The 17737-nt window shown below is 48.1% G+C and overlaps 1 pseudogene; it reads left to right on the forward strand.

Moving 5' to 3' along the window:
- The window catches only part of LOC130128399 (RNA-binding motif, single-stranded-interacting protein 3-like), a 219471-nt pseudogene that overhangs the window by 180310 nt on the left and 21424 nt on the right, over positions 1-17737 (forward strand).

Below are 17737 nucleotides of genomic sequence, written 5' to 3' on the forward strand. Positions count from 1 at the left end.
ACATCTTGTCTGTGATTGAAATACAAAGGAACCTCCCTGATACTAATCGGCTTTTTCTCATTGACTGCTTTTGTCCCCACTTCGCTCGTGGCTTGTCGCTGTGTCATTATGAAGTGGTTCAACGTGTATTTGATTTCATTTATTGGGGACAAAAAAAGACGAGGATGCTACATGTACGTTCATTTGACTTTGTGACATAAATGCAGTGGCGTGTTGTCATTAATGCTGTTGTTGTTGTTGTTTTCTCTCTCTCTCTCTCTCTCTTTCAGACTGGCATGGCACTAACATATGACCCTGCTGCTATGCAGAACGGGTAAGGGATCAACCATCAATCTGCCACTGGCACGTCTCTGTTGCCCCCGTTGGACCTTTGTCAATACCTCTGCCACACATGTAGATTAATGAACTGTCTGCACTTTGTGACTCTGTGATGAAGGGGAATTTGCATGGACTTCGGGGGGGCAGGTTTCTGTAGGCCAGAGGGGTGAAGGGTAGGAAAGTGGTGTGTGTGTGTGTGTATATGTGTGTGCACACATGCATGCGTGCATGCAATCCTGCGTGTTTGTGCGTATGTACATCGTGCATATGCGAGCGTCGGCGTTTGCTAATATCTAGATTGTGATGCAGCGGATTGAAACAGTTGTACTTTGACGCGCTTCTTTATTTTTCCCTTCCACCACCGAGGCAGGAGGGAATGCACTGCCCCCCCCTCCCTCCCCCCCCACCCCTTCCCCCCTTTTTCTGTCATTCTTCCTCTCTCTTTTCCTCTGGTCATTCACAGGAAGCTTTTCACTCCTTGTTTCCTAAACCACTTATCCCCCGGTGACTCCCAGTCGGCTCAACCCAAACTGGTTGAATGGCAGCACTCATTACACACAGGTCGCTTTGTCGGAGCCTGCTTTGTTGCAAATCCTCCCAATTATAATCCGCTGGCCGTTGGTGTTAAGGAATAGAGCTGCACAGGGAAAAGACGATTTGCTGCATTGCGCCTGAAGTTCCCCCGTTATTCAAGAGAGAAGCAAGAGAAGGACTCTCACATCCTGAGACCATAGCTGCAAACCCAGCCACGAGAGGGGATTTGTGTGCGCAGGCTAACAGAAAATGTCACCTTAAAAGGCTCGACTGTAGGACGGCCAGGTAGCGTAGCGGTCTATTCCGTTGCCTACCAACACGGGGATCGCCGGTTTGAATCCCCATATTACCTCCGGCTTGGTCGGGCGTCCCTACAGACACAATTGGCCGTGTCTGCGGGTGGAAGCCGGATGTGGGTATGTGTCCTGCTCGCTGCACTAGCGCCTCCTTTGGCTGGTCGGGGCACCTGTTCGGTGGGGAGGGGGGACTGGGGGGAATAGCTTGACCCTCCCACGCGCTACGTCTCCCTGGCGAAACTCCTCACTGTCAGGTGAAGAGAAGCGGCTGGCGACTCCACATGTATCGGAGGAGTCGTGTGGTAGTCTGCAGCCCTCCCCGGATCGGCAGAGGGGGTGGAGCAGCGACCGGGACGACTCGGAAGAGTGGGTTAATCGGCCGGATACAACTGGGGAGAAAAGGGGGGGGGGATTTTTTAAAAAACAAGGCTCGGCAGTATATTTTATTCCAGCACTGTGGCGCGCTGGAGGAGCAGCTTGGGTTCTGCTCTGTTGTGAAACAGCTTCACAACATAGTTTGATGCAGCACTTGAAGCCGGTGTCTGCAGCCCAGTCCATTACCCCTCTGATATCCTTCTGGCCCAGCAGCGTTGTCCTCGACGTGGAGCTCGGGTGACAGAGACCAGTGGACGTTCTAGTTTGCCACCCGGGGCGATCGGAGTGACAACTGCGGTTGCTATAAACCCTCAGCAATGTGATAAAGCACCATGGCCTACCGCCTCATTTCTCAACAGCTCAAGCCGAGCCTTCTTTAAATGCATCGAGTTTTCTCCAAGCTCCTTTGATATCGGAGTCAGCGTGCTACCTAAGCCAGCCAGCGCGGTTTAGTGTAACCTTAATACGTTAGGCCGGAGGGGGGGGGGGGGATATACGGACAACCTCCTATTTTATACGATGACAAAGCTCAATTTGTTGTGATAAAACCAGACTTTTTGGTTGAGAATGTCATAAGAGCTTCATGAAACTTCCATGTGGCTGGGGAAACACGATACACGGTGTGTTGGAGTGTGTGTAGTGTGTTTGACTCGAGCGAGCCAGGGTGTGTGTCTGTGCTTTGTCTGCCGGGGAGCACGCATAGTGTTTTTAAATGGATCAAGGAACACAGAATAATGTCCAGAAGGGGGTGTACGACTTATTTTTTAACGAGGCTCTATTTCTCGAAGACACCTCCGACGAAGGGCCACCAAAGTTCAGCTGCCCTCGCTGAGCCTTATGATATTACATTTCTTTTAGACCTCCTCCTTAGTTGCATAGAATTATTCTACTCATGTTGATGTTAATTACAGCCAAAATTGCCTTTGAATGGGAGAAATCGCAGCGCTTCTCTTGACACCAACAGCATTTGGCGCCCCCTGCAGGTTGTCATCTGCCTGTCTCGTCTGCAAGCGAGACTTGTTCAGCTTAATTAAGAAAAAAAACACTCGTTTACAAGTGTAAGTGCTTCAAATCAAAACCGTTTCTTTCACAAAGAGATTGCATAACTAACGCCGGTGCAGGTCCTAGTTAATTGTGCGTCTTAGCTGATCGTATGTATTACCGGCTGTGTCAAAAATGTGTTGCTAAATATTTGCGCTTCAAAAACAAATGTTTTCAAAGACATTTTTGTCCTCTCTGGCAAAGTCCATCACATAACCTCCATGATACAGTCTTTCACAAACTCGCCGTCGGTGCAGCTTTGGTGAAACTGAGTAATAAAATCAAGGGGGGGTCTGTCCTGGGTTAAACCACTGCTCACCATCACACACCGATGGCTGACCACACGGCCATTGGAAACGACGAAAATTGGAGCTACAGAAATGTAACGACGACTAAAATATTGGAAAAACAAGCACTCTGCTGCAGTGCACCACATTAAACCGTGTAATTGAATTAGACATGGCTGCTGTATTTGTTTTAAAATGTTTTTATTCTGACACGTTCATTGGCGGGCCGGACGGGGAGTGTTGCCAGGCCATTTCTGGCCTGCAGGCCGCATGTTGTGTTTTCTCTTCTGGTTAAATGAACCAAATCTAAGAAAGGTTATACTATACTGGCGAGGATCGCTCGGTTAATGTTGATGGCATGGTAATATTTGGAGGAGTGCCATTAAAGCTGTGCTGTGGCATCACGTAGGAATCGCTGTCCAATCAGACGTTTAGAAACAGTTGATATCAAGAGTTGGTAGGAATTTAACAAGCTGCTTGTCCTGTGAAGACCCACTTCCATCTAACAGACACAAACCCAGAGTCTGACTGCCTCCTCTCCTCTGTCTGTTGTGTGTCTCCTCGCTCCTCTCTCATCCCCATGTCTTCTATCTCTCCACCCTTCCCTTGTCTCCTCTCATCTTCTCCTCTCACTCTCTCTCTCTCTCGCTCTTTCCCTTCTCAGGTTTTACTCCTCGCCTTACAGCATCGCCACCAACCGCATGATCGCACAGACCTCCATCACGCCCTTCATCGCTGCTTCCCCCGTCTCCACATATCAGGTGGGCCGCAGCGCACTGCATTGTGGGATCCAGCTGTCCGAGTGTCTACGTGTGTGTGTGCATGTGTGATGTTGGTTGCGGGGAGGGTTGTTTTGTGTGTGTGTGTGTGTGTGTGTGTGTGTGTGGGGGGGGGGGGGGGGGGGTTGGGGGTTGGGTAGGCTGCAAACCAGCATGGGATTCTAGTTTTATTGTTTCATTGCTGTTCCAGCTGTGCTCGTTGACATCTGTTTCAGAGACCGCAAACACAACTGAAAACAAGCCACTACAAAAAAAAAAAAAAAAAAAAAAACAACAACAAAAAAAAAAGATTTAAAAAAGATTTAAAAGGGAGAGACTTGAAAAAGCCGAGGAAAGGGGCGGGAGCAGGAAAAGAACCCGTCGAGAATCAAAGGGAAAACAAACATTTTCTGCTCTCCCAGTTTCCTGACCTGTTTTCTGCTCTCTCGACTGCTAATGTGATGAGCGTTTTTTTTTCTCTCTTCTTTTTTTTTTTTGGTAGTACTTAAACACTATCACTTCCTGCAGAGTGAATTCCCACACTCCTCATGGCTGTGATCCGTGGAATAATGAAACAGAGCAGAACAGGAACGACAAAATTGGCAGTGCGAGATGTCAGGAACGTTGGCCCTTTTTTCCCGTCAACACACATTTCACGCAGCGGGCCCTCGCTGAATATAAACGTCGAGAGGCACCGCTACTCTGCCCTTTTCCTTCAGAGGCTACTCGCCGAACAGCGCCTCTGTTTGGTATGCAGAGAGAGGAGACGAGAGATAGGGGGAGTGTAAGGACGGACAGAGAGCGCGAGAGAGAGAGAGCTACTGGGAAGGGAGGAGACAGCGTATCGGTGGTGGTATTAGTGGTGGCGGAGGGGATGGTTGCATCTGAAGGTTGCCGTGCCTGTCTTTGAGGCGCGCATGATTAAAACTCAGGTCCGGTACCCGGGGGGTTGGAGGGGGGCAGAGGCAAGAGGAGGGGGGGGTGGGCCGGGGCGCGTCTCTAATCCGCTCTCAGAAGGCTTCCCAAATTGATTTATCAAAAACAATGACCGGGCTTTTGAGGAATATTAATCCTCACAGTTCCAATATCGGGCAGCTCTGCTGCTGCTTCCTGTAATATTGCCCTTCAGCCAGTCACGGCGGCAAGGTGAGTCCTTCATCTTCTGTTCAAGTACAGCGAGATGGAGGGGAAGGGGAAGACAAGACGGGCGCACATACTCACCAGACAAAAAAAGGAATCGCTTCCTTTTGCCCTGGAAACAATCCCCTTGGTGAGGAAAACCCCGACACTTGAAGAAAGGATATGACATTCCTGCTTTTATGTCTATGTCGAGTGGGTATTTTTGAGCTTCTGTTTCAATGGGTTTGATTTATCAAATCTGTGGACAAGCAATGCCAGTAGCGGTGTTCTGGTGTTCCCATAAGACTGGCTCCAGTAAGCTTGAATCATAACTGGCTTTGTGTTCTGGAAAAAACCTGTTGATGATCCTCATGACAGCAGCCGGTCCAAGCCAGATCATTACTAAGATCTCAGCTCGTCCTGCCAGTCTGCCGTGGCCTGGTAATAACCTCGCCTGGTTTACATCACACGCCGGGTGTTTATCTGACATGCTGGCTGGCAGGCTGGCTCATTGACTGACTGAGTTGCTGTCTGGATGGATGTTAGGCTGGCTTGCTGACTGGTTGGATGGCCTGTTGACTGATTGGAAGGCTGGCTGGCGGTTAGCCTCACTTACTAGCTGTCTTGCTTTATGTGTTAATACTTGTCCGGATGTTTGTTTGATGGCTGGCCGGCTGGCCGGCTGGCTGGTTGGCTGGCCGGCTGGCTAGCTGGCCGGTTGTTTGAAGGTACAAGCTCCAAAATTTAGCCAGAGGGAGCAAGCTCCTAAAGTCACGGGCGTTATACTGTTCATATTGACGCTAAGTCTCTACGTCTCCATCAACATAATGATCAGAGGCCTGAAAGCCTCTCTTTAGCCTCTCTTTACTGTATATAGGAAGCACAGTATAGCACACAGTATAACACAGTTAGTAGCTTTGTTAAAGCCATAGCACAATATTTGAATTGGCGTCTTTGAGTGACCAGTTTGCCAATTGATTTACAATCTTCTTTTCTTTCTTTTTTATGTAACTGGGAAAATGCATAAGATGAGTAATTAAGAGTAAGTTTTCGCCCCGTCTATCCAGTCTCCTGCTATGGGCTGGAGAACAAACACAGCCATGCATAAACAAACAGATTTGGCTTATGTTATAGAATACAACGCCTGTTTAGGTCGGGATCCAAATCACGGGTTTTGACTCACTCAGAGGATTGGTGGCTCTCATAGAGGATTATTCTCTGTTTGTCTTTGTTTAATCTTATCATTTTACCAGGATCAGTGGCCAGCCTGTGTGTTTGTCTGCTACAAGCTGTCTAATTCCCCTCTCCAACAAATCTGAAAGGGCTGTCTGTTCATCCATTCCTTCAGTCTCGCCATCCTTCTCTCTGTCATTGTTTTTTCTGTTGCTTCCCAACTCTCTCCTCCTGTCTGTCGTTTTTTTCCCCTTTTTTTCTGCATGTATATCTTGATGGATATTAATGAGCCCCACAAGCTTCTTGATGACACTAACGAGACAAGCAGGTTTCTCCTCTAGTTTGTTGGCTCTTCACTCAAGTCACGCTGCTGGTGAAAATGGGGAAATGATGGAGGTTTATGGCAACCATTTGTCTGTATACAACGGAGCCAGTCTGGTTTAGCATAACCACTTATTTAGTTTGAAAGCAGCCCAAATCATTAGATGGCTGTTTCATTTTCCAATCACAGAAAGTTGAATCGGCTCATCTGGACACAAAGTGGGAGAAACGTCGCATCGCTCATCTAAGTGACTTCTTCGGTCTCAGCTGACTACAGATACCCCCACCCTTGGCCAGTGTAACTCTAATTAATGGTCACGGCAATTTGCATATGAAACCGTTTGTTGGTTTTGATCGTTATGCCACTGTATTGTTTATAAGGGTGGGGACACCTGCAGTCAGTTTAGACTGAAGAGGTCACTTAGATGAGTGATAAAACGTTTCTCTCCATAATTGGGCGGCACGGTGGCTCAGTGGTTAGCGCTGTCGCCTCACAGCAAGAAGGTCCTGGGTTCGAACCCCAGGGTTGTCCAGCCTTGGGGGGGGGGGGTCATCCTCTGTGTGGAGTTTGTATGTTCTCCCCGTGTCTGCCGTGGGTTTTCTCCAGGTGCTCCAGTTTCCCCCACCATCAAAAAGACGTGCATGGTAGGGTTAATACTCCTGTCTGTGCCCCTGACCGAGGGGGTAGAAGAACTGGAGTTGGCCCCCGGGTGCTGCACGGCGGCGGCCCACTGCTCCTAGCTACACAGCTAGGATGGATTAAATGCAGAGTGTAATTTCCCTGCGGGGATCAATAACGTATCTCAAAATCAAAAAAAACAAAAATAAATGTTGTGTTCAGGTGAACTGATTCAACTTTCTGTGATTTCCTCAGCTGGATTATTGAGCATACATAAAGACATCAGTTTTGAATGCCAAAAAGAAAAAGTATTTGAGCCCATTGTGCATATATCAGCTTTTCCTATTTCAAAAGCATTTGCTAGTTCTTTTTATCTTGTTATATTCCCGTCTTTATTTTATTTCTATTCACCTTATTGAATGTCTTTTTATGCCTTATGTGAAGCACGTTGAATTGCCTTTGTCACTGAAATGTGCCACGCAAGTGCACTTGCCTTGCCGTCTTCTGGCTTGCGACTTGATACTGTTTGGACCTGACAGGGACTTGGGAAGATCTTCTTTTATCACACAGTGACAAGTTACGTCTCGTTCGCAGGTCCAGAGTACGTCATGGATGCCTCATCAACAATACGTTATGCAACCCACAGTAAGTACTCCACCATTCACCTGCATTAAGAGTTCCAGACTGACTTCTGGCCGTCGGGAGCGACTCTCGGCAGAGCAGGGAACGTCTGCCCGTTCTCCTTTCTGCACAGCGTTCAGCCCGAGTTGTTGAAAGATATTACAGGAGATTCATTATGCGCTTTTTCTTCCTCGAGAACGCTTTACAACAGGGTAATTTTTGTTATGTTAAGACCAGTGTGAGCTATCGGAAAGACTGGAGAATCGTTTTAGGAGCATGTTCTTTCAGCGTGGCACCGATTCAGTTGTCAGACCAGCTCCGTCAGACGCATGCACATGCACGAGCTTAACCGCAGGCGCACGTCTGACAGCCAGGCTAGTCCTGTCCTGGAATTACTGTAAAGATCTATATAAAATCACATTATCCACATCTTCACAACCACATGCATATGCGCTTCCGGTTTTTTTTTTCCGAGTATGCAAACACTTTTTTTTATTATTATTATTATTCTTTGGTAGGGTTAACAGACAGAGTTAATGGGTCTTGGTTGAGCCAGGCAGTGACTCAGCATGATTTTAAAGACTAGAGCAGAACCACACGGGCAGGCTGCAGACGGCTGCTCCGGGTTACGCCAGGCCAGGCAGCAGACAGGGGTAATATTAATATTAATTTGACTCATTGCACCAGCAACACTGTCTGCCACTCCACTACTGAGGTCTTCTGGGTGAAGAACTCAGCATGAATATTCCCTGACCTCTTTAATTCAAGAGAGGGGCATGGATAATGATTTATTTAAATCCTTTATTCAACTGTAGTATCTTTTTTTTCTTCTTTTTTGTGAAACAGTTAGCCGTGGTTACGTGTGGATAAGTTAGTATAGAGCTACCTGAACTGACCTGATGAACCCATACTTCTTTTTTTTCTTTCTGTATTTTTCCCCCTTTTTCTTCCCAATTGTATCCGGCCAATTACCCCACTCTTCCAAGCCGTCCCGGTCGCTGCTCCACCCCCTCTGCTGATCCGGGGAGGGCTGCAGACTACCACATGCCTCCTCTGATACATGTGGAGTCGCCAGCCACTTCTTTTCACCTGACAGTGAAGAGTCTCGCCAGGGGAACGTAGCACATGGGAGGCTCACGCTATTCCCCCCAGCCCCCCCCCCCCAACAGGCGCCCCGACCGCGACCAGAGGAGGCGCTAGTGCAGCGAACAGGACACATATCCACATCTGGCTTCCTGCCCGCAGACATGGCAAATTGTGTCTGTAGGGAAGCTCGACCAAGCCGGAGGTACCACGGGGATTCGAACCGGCGATCCCCTTGTTGGTAGGCAATGGAATAGACCGCCACACTACCCAGACGCCCAAAAAATTTTTTTATTTCAGTTGTTGTAAAAAAATAAAAATAAAGTCTTATTATAGAATCAGTATTATTCAAAATGTAAATTTTCAAGACAGTTTTGCAGTTTACGGACCACTCATGCTATAGCTCACAGTTTCCCCCATGCTAACAGCATCACCTGGATATTGCATTACATGGGAACTCTTACATGTTATACTCTTGATGTTTTCCAAAACCAGGGCCGAGAGAGAGGTTGGAGCTTGAACTATCGTCTGATACAACATCAGGGTCTGCTGTCGAGAGAATAGATTAGAAAGGATGGTAAAAGTACCTGGGATAGCACTCGGGAGTTTGTTAATTTAGGGGTAGTGGGGATGCATTTGCTGGTTTAGAGCTGACAGCACTAGTGTAGTAAAGCTATTATGGGCACAAACTTTAAAAACAAACCCCCCTGTGTTTCCACACAATCGGTTTCCAAGTCATTGTCTAAACCACTGGTTCTCAACCTGGGGGTTGGGACCCCCTAGGGGGTTGCGAGATCATTTCCAGAGGTCGCCAGATGATTGTGGCAAAAAGTTGAAATAAAATAACATATTTTAGACTGGGGAATTGTTTTTACATTACATCGCCTGTACCACTGATATAATTTGCCTTAGAAGAGATTTTATTGAGTGTTTGTGTGGAGTCAAAGTGTGTGCACAATGAGGTGCCATTATTTCAATAAACCTAAAAACGCTAATCAAAGCCAAAATCGAATTAGTTGTTGTTCTGTCTGTGGGCAAAGCAACGGTCTTCCTGTGTGAATTTGGGAGATTTCATGTGTTATATATTACGGTAATCCCTGAACAATCTCGGGCAGACAGTTTATGAGCGATCAATGTGTTTACATTGTGGTGTTGTAAAGGGCTGAGAACCACTCGTCTAAACCATAGAAATCCTGCATTTAAAGTCTATCATTTAAAAATGTTCTGGGAAAGAGCGTTGAAAATTAACGTCAGCTTCACAGTCATGCTGCGACCGGTATTACAACTGGAAAAAAGAAAAGGGGGGAAAAACGTATGAGGTAAAAAAACCTCCATATTCTCTTCTTTGGTGTATTTATTCATGCGTAGGATGGGGCAGCCATTTTTAAAGGCTGATGTTGCTTTTATATTTTTGGCAGCCACTTGGCCGCCCAGGACTGGTCCATTAGTAAAAACAACTTGTGTTTATGAGAAATGGGGGCGTTGCAGTTCCTAATGGGTTTTAGCTTTTATATTAGCTCCTTCGCCCATGTTCTTATCACAATGCCTACTTTGCAGCGTCTTTCACAGATGAGCATCACTGATGTCATAGGGTTGAGAGAAATGTGTGCACGGCCAATTATTTGAAGCTCATGGTTCTTAATTGAGCCGAGCTTACCATAAGTATTCCCATTTTGTTGCTCAGAGGTCTTGCATCATCACGCTGGAGGCTCTAATGTTTGCTTGAGGGTGTGTTTGTTTGTTTGGTCCCTGAAGCCAGCTAAATGCACTTTGTTCTCGTCTGCTCCTAGGAAAATAACCGTATGAGCTTTGGGACCAATTTAGGGCACATATATTTGATTTATGAGACATCACAGAGATTCGTGGCGTCACAGAGAACAATGCACTTTATACGTTACAACCTGCAGGACAGTAATAAGAGGTGCATTAAAGTCCACACAGTAGTGGCCGCCATCCCTTAGGATTGTGTGCAAATATTGCCAGGTTTGCAATTTTGACTGATTAATTCGTTTTTGTATGAAGTCTTAATTGCAGCCAGTAGGTTTAATTAAGCACATTTTTCAGCGAAATAAAGAAGGCTGATGCATGAAAATTGAAATCGCTCTTTGGTGTCAAACTAACAGCATGTGTGTACCGAGGAACAGGAGTCCTTTCGCTGTCATGATTGATATGCTACAAACATAGAGTCCTACCCTGCTGCAGAGCAATACAGAATACACTCACCGGCCACTTTATTAGGCACACCTGTCCAACTGCTCGTTAACGCAAATTTCTAATCAGCAATCACATGGCAGCAACTCAATGCATTTAGGCATGTAGACATGGTCAAGACGATCTGCTGCAGTTCAAACCGAGCATCAGAATGGGGAAGAAAGGTGATTTAAGTGACTTTGAACGTGGCATGGTTGTTGGTGCCAGACGGGCTGGTCTGAGTATTTCAGAAACTGCTGATCTACTGGGATTTTCACGCACAACCATCTCTAGGGTTTACAGAGAATGGTCCGAAAAAGAGAAAATATCCAGTGAGCGGCAGTTCTGTGGGCGAAAATGCCTTGTTGATGCCAGAGGTCAGAGGAGAATGGCCAGACTGGTTCGAGCTGATAGAAAGGCAACATTAACTCAAATAACCACTCATTACAACCGAGGTATGCAGAAGAGCATCTCTGAACGCACAACACGTCGAACCTTGAGGCAGATGGGCTACAGCAGCAGAAGACCACACCGGGTGCCACTCCTGTCAGCTAAGAACAGGAAACTGAGGCTACAATTCGCACAGGCTCACCAAAATTGGACAATAGAAGATTGGAAAAACGTTGCCTGGTCTGATGAGTCTCGATTTCTGCTGCGACATTCGGATGGTAGGGTCAGAATTTGGCGTCAACAACATGAAAGCGTGGATCCATCCTGCCTTGTATCAACGGTTCAGGCTGGTGGTGGTGGTGTAATGGTGTGGGGGATATTTTCTTGGCACACTTTGGGCCCCTTAGTACCAATTGAGCATCGTGTCAACGCCACAGCCTACCTGAGTATTGTTGCTGATCATGTCCATCCCTTTATGACCACAGTGTTCCCATCTTCTGATGGCTACTTCCAGCAGGATAACACGCCATGTCATAAAGCTCGAATCATCTCAGACTGGTTTCTTGAACATGACAATGAGTTCACTGTACTCAAATGGCCTCCACAGTCACCAGATCTCAATCCAATAGAGCCTCTTTGGGATGTGGTGGACTGAGAGATTCGCATCATGGATGTGCAGCCGACAAATCTGTAGCAACTGTGTGATGCTATCATGTCAATATGGACCAAACTCTCTGAGGAATGTTTCCAGTACCTTGTTGAATCTATGCCACGAGGGATTAAGGCAGTTCTGAACGCAAAAGGGGGTCCAACCCGGTACTAGCAAGGTGTACCTAATAAAGTGGCCAGTGAGTGTATAATACACAAACAAATAGATGTGTTGCCATGACACAACAAGCAACTTTTATTCTTGTTAATCCCCCCCCCTTTTCCTCCCCAATTGTATCTGGCCAACTACCCCACTCTTCCAAGCTGTTCCAGTCATTGCTCCACCCCCCCTGCCGATCCGGGGAGGGCTGCAGACTACCACATGCCCCCTCTGATACATATGGAGTCACCAGCCGCTTCTTTTCACCTGACAGTGAGGAGTTTCACCAGGGGGATGTAGCGTGTGGGAGGATCACGCTATTCCCCCCAGTTCCCCCTCCCCCCCGAACAGGCGCCCCGACCGACCAGAGGAGGCGCTAGTGCAGCAACCAGGACACATACCCACATCCGGCTTCCCACCCGCAGACATAGCCAATTGTGTCTGTAGGGATGCCCGACCAAGCTGGAGGCAACACGGGGATTCGAACCAGCGATCCCTGTGATGGTAGGCAATGGAATAGACCACCACGCTACCCGGATGCCCCTCTTGCTAATTATTTTGATGACAGAGACCCAACGATGGTCTTTGCTGGTCTTATAGATAATGCCTCCACGGGGCTGCTGATGCTAAATGCCGTTTTCACATTTAGATTTTAAGGAAAGCAGTGGTTTTGTCTGACTGATTGCTGAAGGTGGTAAAGGTATGCCTGTTCTTGAGTCAAAAAGGCGGTTATTCGCCAGTTACAGGGACTGAAAACATCAGTACACCCTTCACTGTGCAGCTGTAGCCCTAGTAGTTACCCAGTGGTGTTGTGCTCTGTCAACCCTGCACTTCCCTGCAGGGGCCATCACCACCCAGCCCTTCCCAGCTCACTTCTACGCCTGCTGGGGTACAGCGAACATGTAATTTGGTCACAGCACGCCACCGCCACAGCACACACACACTCCGCTGCCTAACTTCCCTCCCCCCGACACCCCCTCACACCACATACACGCTCACCCCATTTCCAGCCAGCCACCTGGCATCACATCAGCAGACACCCCCAACCCCTTCCACCCACCCACCCACTGACTGGCCGTGCATTTCCAGCCATGCTGTGAGACATTCCAGCCTCCTACCAGCTCTGCCAGTTTCTTTCCTACTCACCTTCCCCTTCCTCCGTCCCCACCGGCACTCCTAGTTTTCACACAGGGTCAAGACTAGCTCGCGGATTTTATTCGTTCCTGACGGTGTGTCTCCTTGTTTCGAGAGTGAAAGTGTTATGGGTGGCTGACAGTGTCTGTAAGAGGGTGAAGTGTGTGGCATGAGTTTCCAAGTGTAATGTGGATGTGAGTAGCCTGTCTTCCAGTGTGTAGGAGCATCTGTGTGGATACACACACCTGTCTGTGTGTGTGTGTGTGTGTGTGTGTGCATGCATCCCTGTCTGTATGACTTCTTCATAAGCACCTCTGCTTGTGTGTGCATGTGTGTGCGTGCATGCGTGTGTGTGTGTGTGTGTGTGTGTGTGTGTGTGTGTGTGTGTGTGTGTGTGTGTGTCATGCATTTGTGTGCATCTATTGTACCACAGTATTTGTTTATGTAAACCTACATATCACCGTGTTAGTCCCGGCTTCTGTGCCGGCCATACAGTCATGTGTTGTTATGGTTTGGCTGTCGGCATGAAGACAGAACGTACATGGCATCATCCATCATGTTTGTGTAAGCGTTAATGTTTGCCTTGTACTTATTAGTGTGTGTGCTGTGTACGCTATGTACTGCCATATGTGTGGCCCTCACTGGTTATTCCCCAACCAGCCCACAAGACCACCTGATGTCTGTCCATCTTCCAACCTTATGTCATGAGGCTTCTTAGAGCCATTGGCAGTCTAGCCAACAGACACATTGTACATCCCATCAGCTCCCCATGCCAGGAGTAGACATGTGGCCCTATCAATCCCCATGGCCCCATCCCCGTTGTCTTCCAGTGGCTCTCTCCGTCACCAGACAAGGTGCTTACCCCAGCTGTCACGGCCATTGGTAGAGCACAGCTAACAGTCTGTCTCTATTTATGACCCATACTCATATCGACCAACAGCTATACGCACAGCCGACCTCCCTGCCACACACACACACACACACACACACACCTGCTGCCAAACCAGTGAAACACGTCAAATTAGCAGAGCATGCTAGCTCTGAACACATCGGGGCCTACTTAAAGCATTAAACCAACTGATTGCATCGCAGTTGGGTGGCTCACACCGTGTGTCGCTTGTTAAACCAATGGAGCGTTGTGCGATGGCACTCCTGGTGCTCAGACAATATGGAGGCAGCCAGGCATGGAGGGGGAAGAGGTCACACCCGGCCAATCAGGCTGGAAATCTGCTGTGTAAAATACAGTATAACTGGCTCTTAACTACTGATCCTCGGTACCCCCCCGGTTTTCTACCCTGACAGGTATTCCAGCAGAATGTAATTTACCTACCTGGCAGAATAAAGCAGCAGTACCGGGAGGTGTCTGAGGACCAGATTTAGGAACCAGTGCAAGAGAACCGGTGATCCCCATGTTGGTAGGCAACGGAATAGACCGTTATGCTACCCGGACGCCCGCAAATTTATTTTCTTAATTTCTCCAATACCGATAGCAGAATCGTTAACATCAGAGCTTATCAATACGGTCTTTAATAATCAAGCACCGGTGCCCATTTAATACTGGGTTTTGGTACCCATCTCTACACAGGGGGATCCAGGATTCTTTCCTCTTCGACTCGTTTTTATATCATAATTTCAATGTTGTCCTCTTTATCCTCGTTTTAAGCAGTCTAAACAAATAGTTTTCAGACTATTTTCTGTACAGCCAGAGCTCTTTTTTGAGGGGGGGGTTAGTTTCTCTGGTGCGGCGCAGTGGTTAGTGCAGTCACCTCACAGCAAGAAGATCCTGTGTTCAAATCCCGGAGTTGACCAACCTTGGGGGTCATCCCAAGTCATCCTGTTTGAGTTTGTATGTTCTCCCTGTGTCTGTGTGGGTTTCCTCCGGGTGCTCCGGTTTCCTCCCACAGTCAAAAGACATGTAGGTCAGGTGAATCGGCCATACTAAATTGTCGCTAGGTGTGAATTCATCGGCCCTGTGATGGACTGGCGGCCTGTCCAGGGTGTCTCCCCGCCTGCCGCCCAATTACTTCTAAGATAGGCTCCATCATCCCACAACCCTAATTAGGATAAGCGGCTTGGATAATGGATGGATGCAAGAGAATACACAAGAGCTATAGAGGGACGTGCGGATACTACAACTAACCTGAAAATGATTGCATCATTCCAGTAGTGCATGTTTGCATTACAGAGTCATTCATTCTGACAACAGAACAGAGTATAATTGGGGCATCTGGGTAGCGTAGTGGTCTATTCCATTGCCTACCAACACGGGGATCACTGGTTCGAATCCCCGTGTTACCTCTGGCTTGGTCGGGCGTCCCTACAGACACAGTTGGCCATGTCTGCGGGTGGGAAGCCGGATGTGGGTATGTGTCCTGGTCACTGCACTAGCGCCTCCTCTGGTCAGTCGGGGCGCTTGTTCAGGGGGAGGGGGAACTGGTGGGAATAGCATGATCCTCCCTTGTGCTGCATCCCCCTGGCGAAACTCCTCACTGTCAGGTGAAAAGAAGCAGCTGGCGACTCCACATGTATCGAAGTCTGCAGCCCTCCCCGGATCGGCAGAGGGGGTGGAGCAGCGACTGTGACAGCTTGGCCGGATACAATCTGGGAGAAAAAGGGGGGAAATCCTCCCCCCCCCCAAAAAAAGAATAGAATATAACAGATTGCGCTGTATGGTTGTAAGGGACCTTGTGGTTTATGTTGGAGAGTTTGAATGGTTTGACTCAGTTCTTGCTTATCGCACAACAGACACGAAAGCGCCATGGCATGTATAGTAAGTATTGCCTGTGGTGTTTGCGTTTATCTCACACAGAGACAATCCCAGCCCCGTAAAGACAGGCCGCTCTTTTCCCCAACTCTTCATTAGCACACAGTCAGACACAGATGTAGAGACAAAGAGGAAGGGAAGGGAAGGGTTTTCAAGAATTGTGCATCCTCCGTACTTGAGTGCGAGAGGCATTCAGTGTGAAACTTCATAGGAAGTGACAGCGTTTTCAAAACATCCACCTAAATGATGTCTCAGCTCCTTCCTCCCAGGTGTTTGTCTTCTTTCTCGTTTGTGTTCGCTGTCTCTCTCTGTCTCTCTCTTCCTCCCTCCTTTTCCTCCCCCTCTCATCTCTCCCCTCTCTTCGGGGCCTCGGGTTGTCCGTATCCCTGCTCTGTGTCAGCTAGGAATGGTATACGAGTCCATGGCGGTTAACTCCTCCGTGATGAGCATCATGGCCGACGGTAGATCAGTCGGCGGGCCCCAGGCCTAGCTAGCACACAGGAAAGAGAATAACGAATGGGAGGCAGTTTAACATTGCCCTGTCAGAAAGTCGGCTGCATGAGAGCAATGCCCACATCCGCCCGTCCTAAAGCATACACCGATACCACGCAGTCAGAAAACGCAGGCCTGACTAAGTAGCTGCAGAACCAGCCGAGCACAGCAATTGCTGTCTTTCCCTTTGACTTATATATCCCCTGATGTTGTTTTTTTTTCTTTCTTCCATCAGCATGATATGTGTTCTCTTTGCTCCAGGTATGCACTTCTATAGTGGGTGGGCTCATACTGTAGCAACCGTAGGTGCATTACTGGATTTCTCTCCATTGCACTATAGCGAGCTTTTCCCTGACCCTGACTTTGAATAGACACTCCCCATGCCTCCTAAATTTCACCATAGCTATCTGCGCTCGCCGGAAGAGGGCAAATCGGTGCACTGCGTGATACTCATCTCTCGGCTTGACATTAAGAACGCTCCATGGATTCAAAAGAGGAACATTATGTCAGTCTCATGAATTCTACTGGCGAGGCAGAATTTGAGCCGGGGCTACACTCGTCCTTGAGTTCCTCTGACTGCTCGCTTGCTCTCGTTCCTTCGGTCTCTATTTTTCTCCCCCTATCGCTCTCTCTCTCTCTCTCTCTCTCTCTCTCACTCTCTCTCTCTCTCTCCCCCCCCCCACTTACTCACTCACTCACTCACGCACACATGAAGACTTACTCCTTCTCCACCCCTGATTTTCTTCTGCCATTTCAGAATACAGCTGCAGTTACTGTGTCTGTGCCAGCGAAAAATCTTGTGTGCAGGCTTAGTTTCATTCACATAAGAGAGATATTGTTGCAGTGCCACAGGATACCTGACAGGAGAGATTGACTGCTCGCATTTTCGCTATCAGGTCTTGGATATTGCCACAGAATTTTGTAAGGCACGGACATAAAATAATGAAACAAAAGTTGATTTGATTTAATGGACGGGACTTTATTAGGGTATCATGTTTTAGAATCGACCGCATAATTATTTCCGCCGTCATAAATGGAATATTCTGGGGAACTTCTTATCCGTGAAACAATCATACTTTCAGGTTTAAGAGGGCTGGACATCCCGTGAAGACATTACAAAAGCTGTAACCCCCCCCCCTTTTCTCCCCAACTGTATCCAGTCAATTACCCCACTCTTCTGAGCCGTCCCCGGCCGCTGCTCCACCCCCCTCTGCCGATCCGGGGAGGGTTGCAGACTACCACATGCCTCCTCCCATACATGTGGAGTCACCAGCCTCTTCTTTTCACCTGACAGTGAGGAGTTTCAATAGGGGGACGTAGTGCATGGGAGGATCACGCTAGTCCCCACAGTTCCCCCTCCTCCCCGAACAGGCATCACAGCCGACCAGAGGAGGCGCTAGTGCAGTGACCAGGA

Source organism: Lampris incognitus, chromosome 18 (genome assembly GCF_029633865.1).
Source record: "Lampris incognitus isolate fLamInc1 chromosome 18, fLamInc1.hap2, whole genome shotgun sequence".
NCBI lineage: Eukaryota > Metazoa > Chordata > Actinopteri > Lampriformes > Lampridae > Lampris > Lampris incognitus.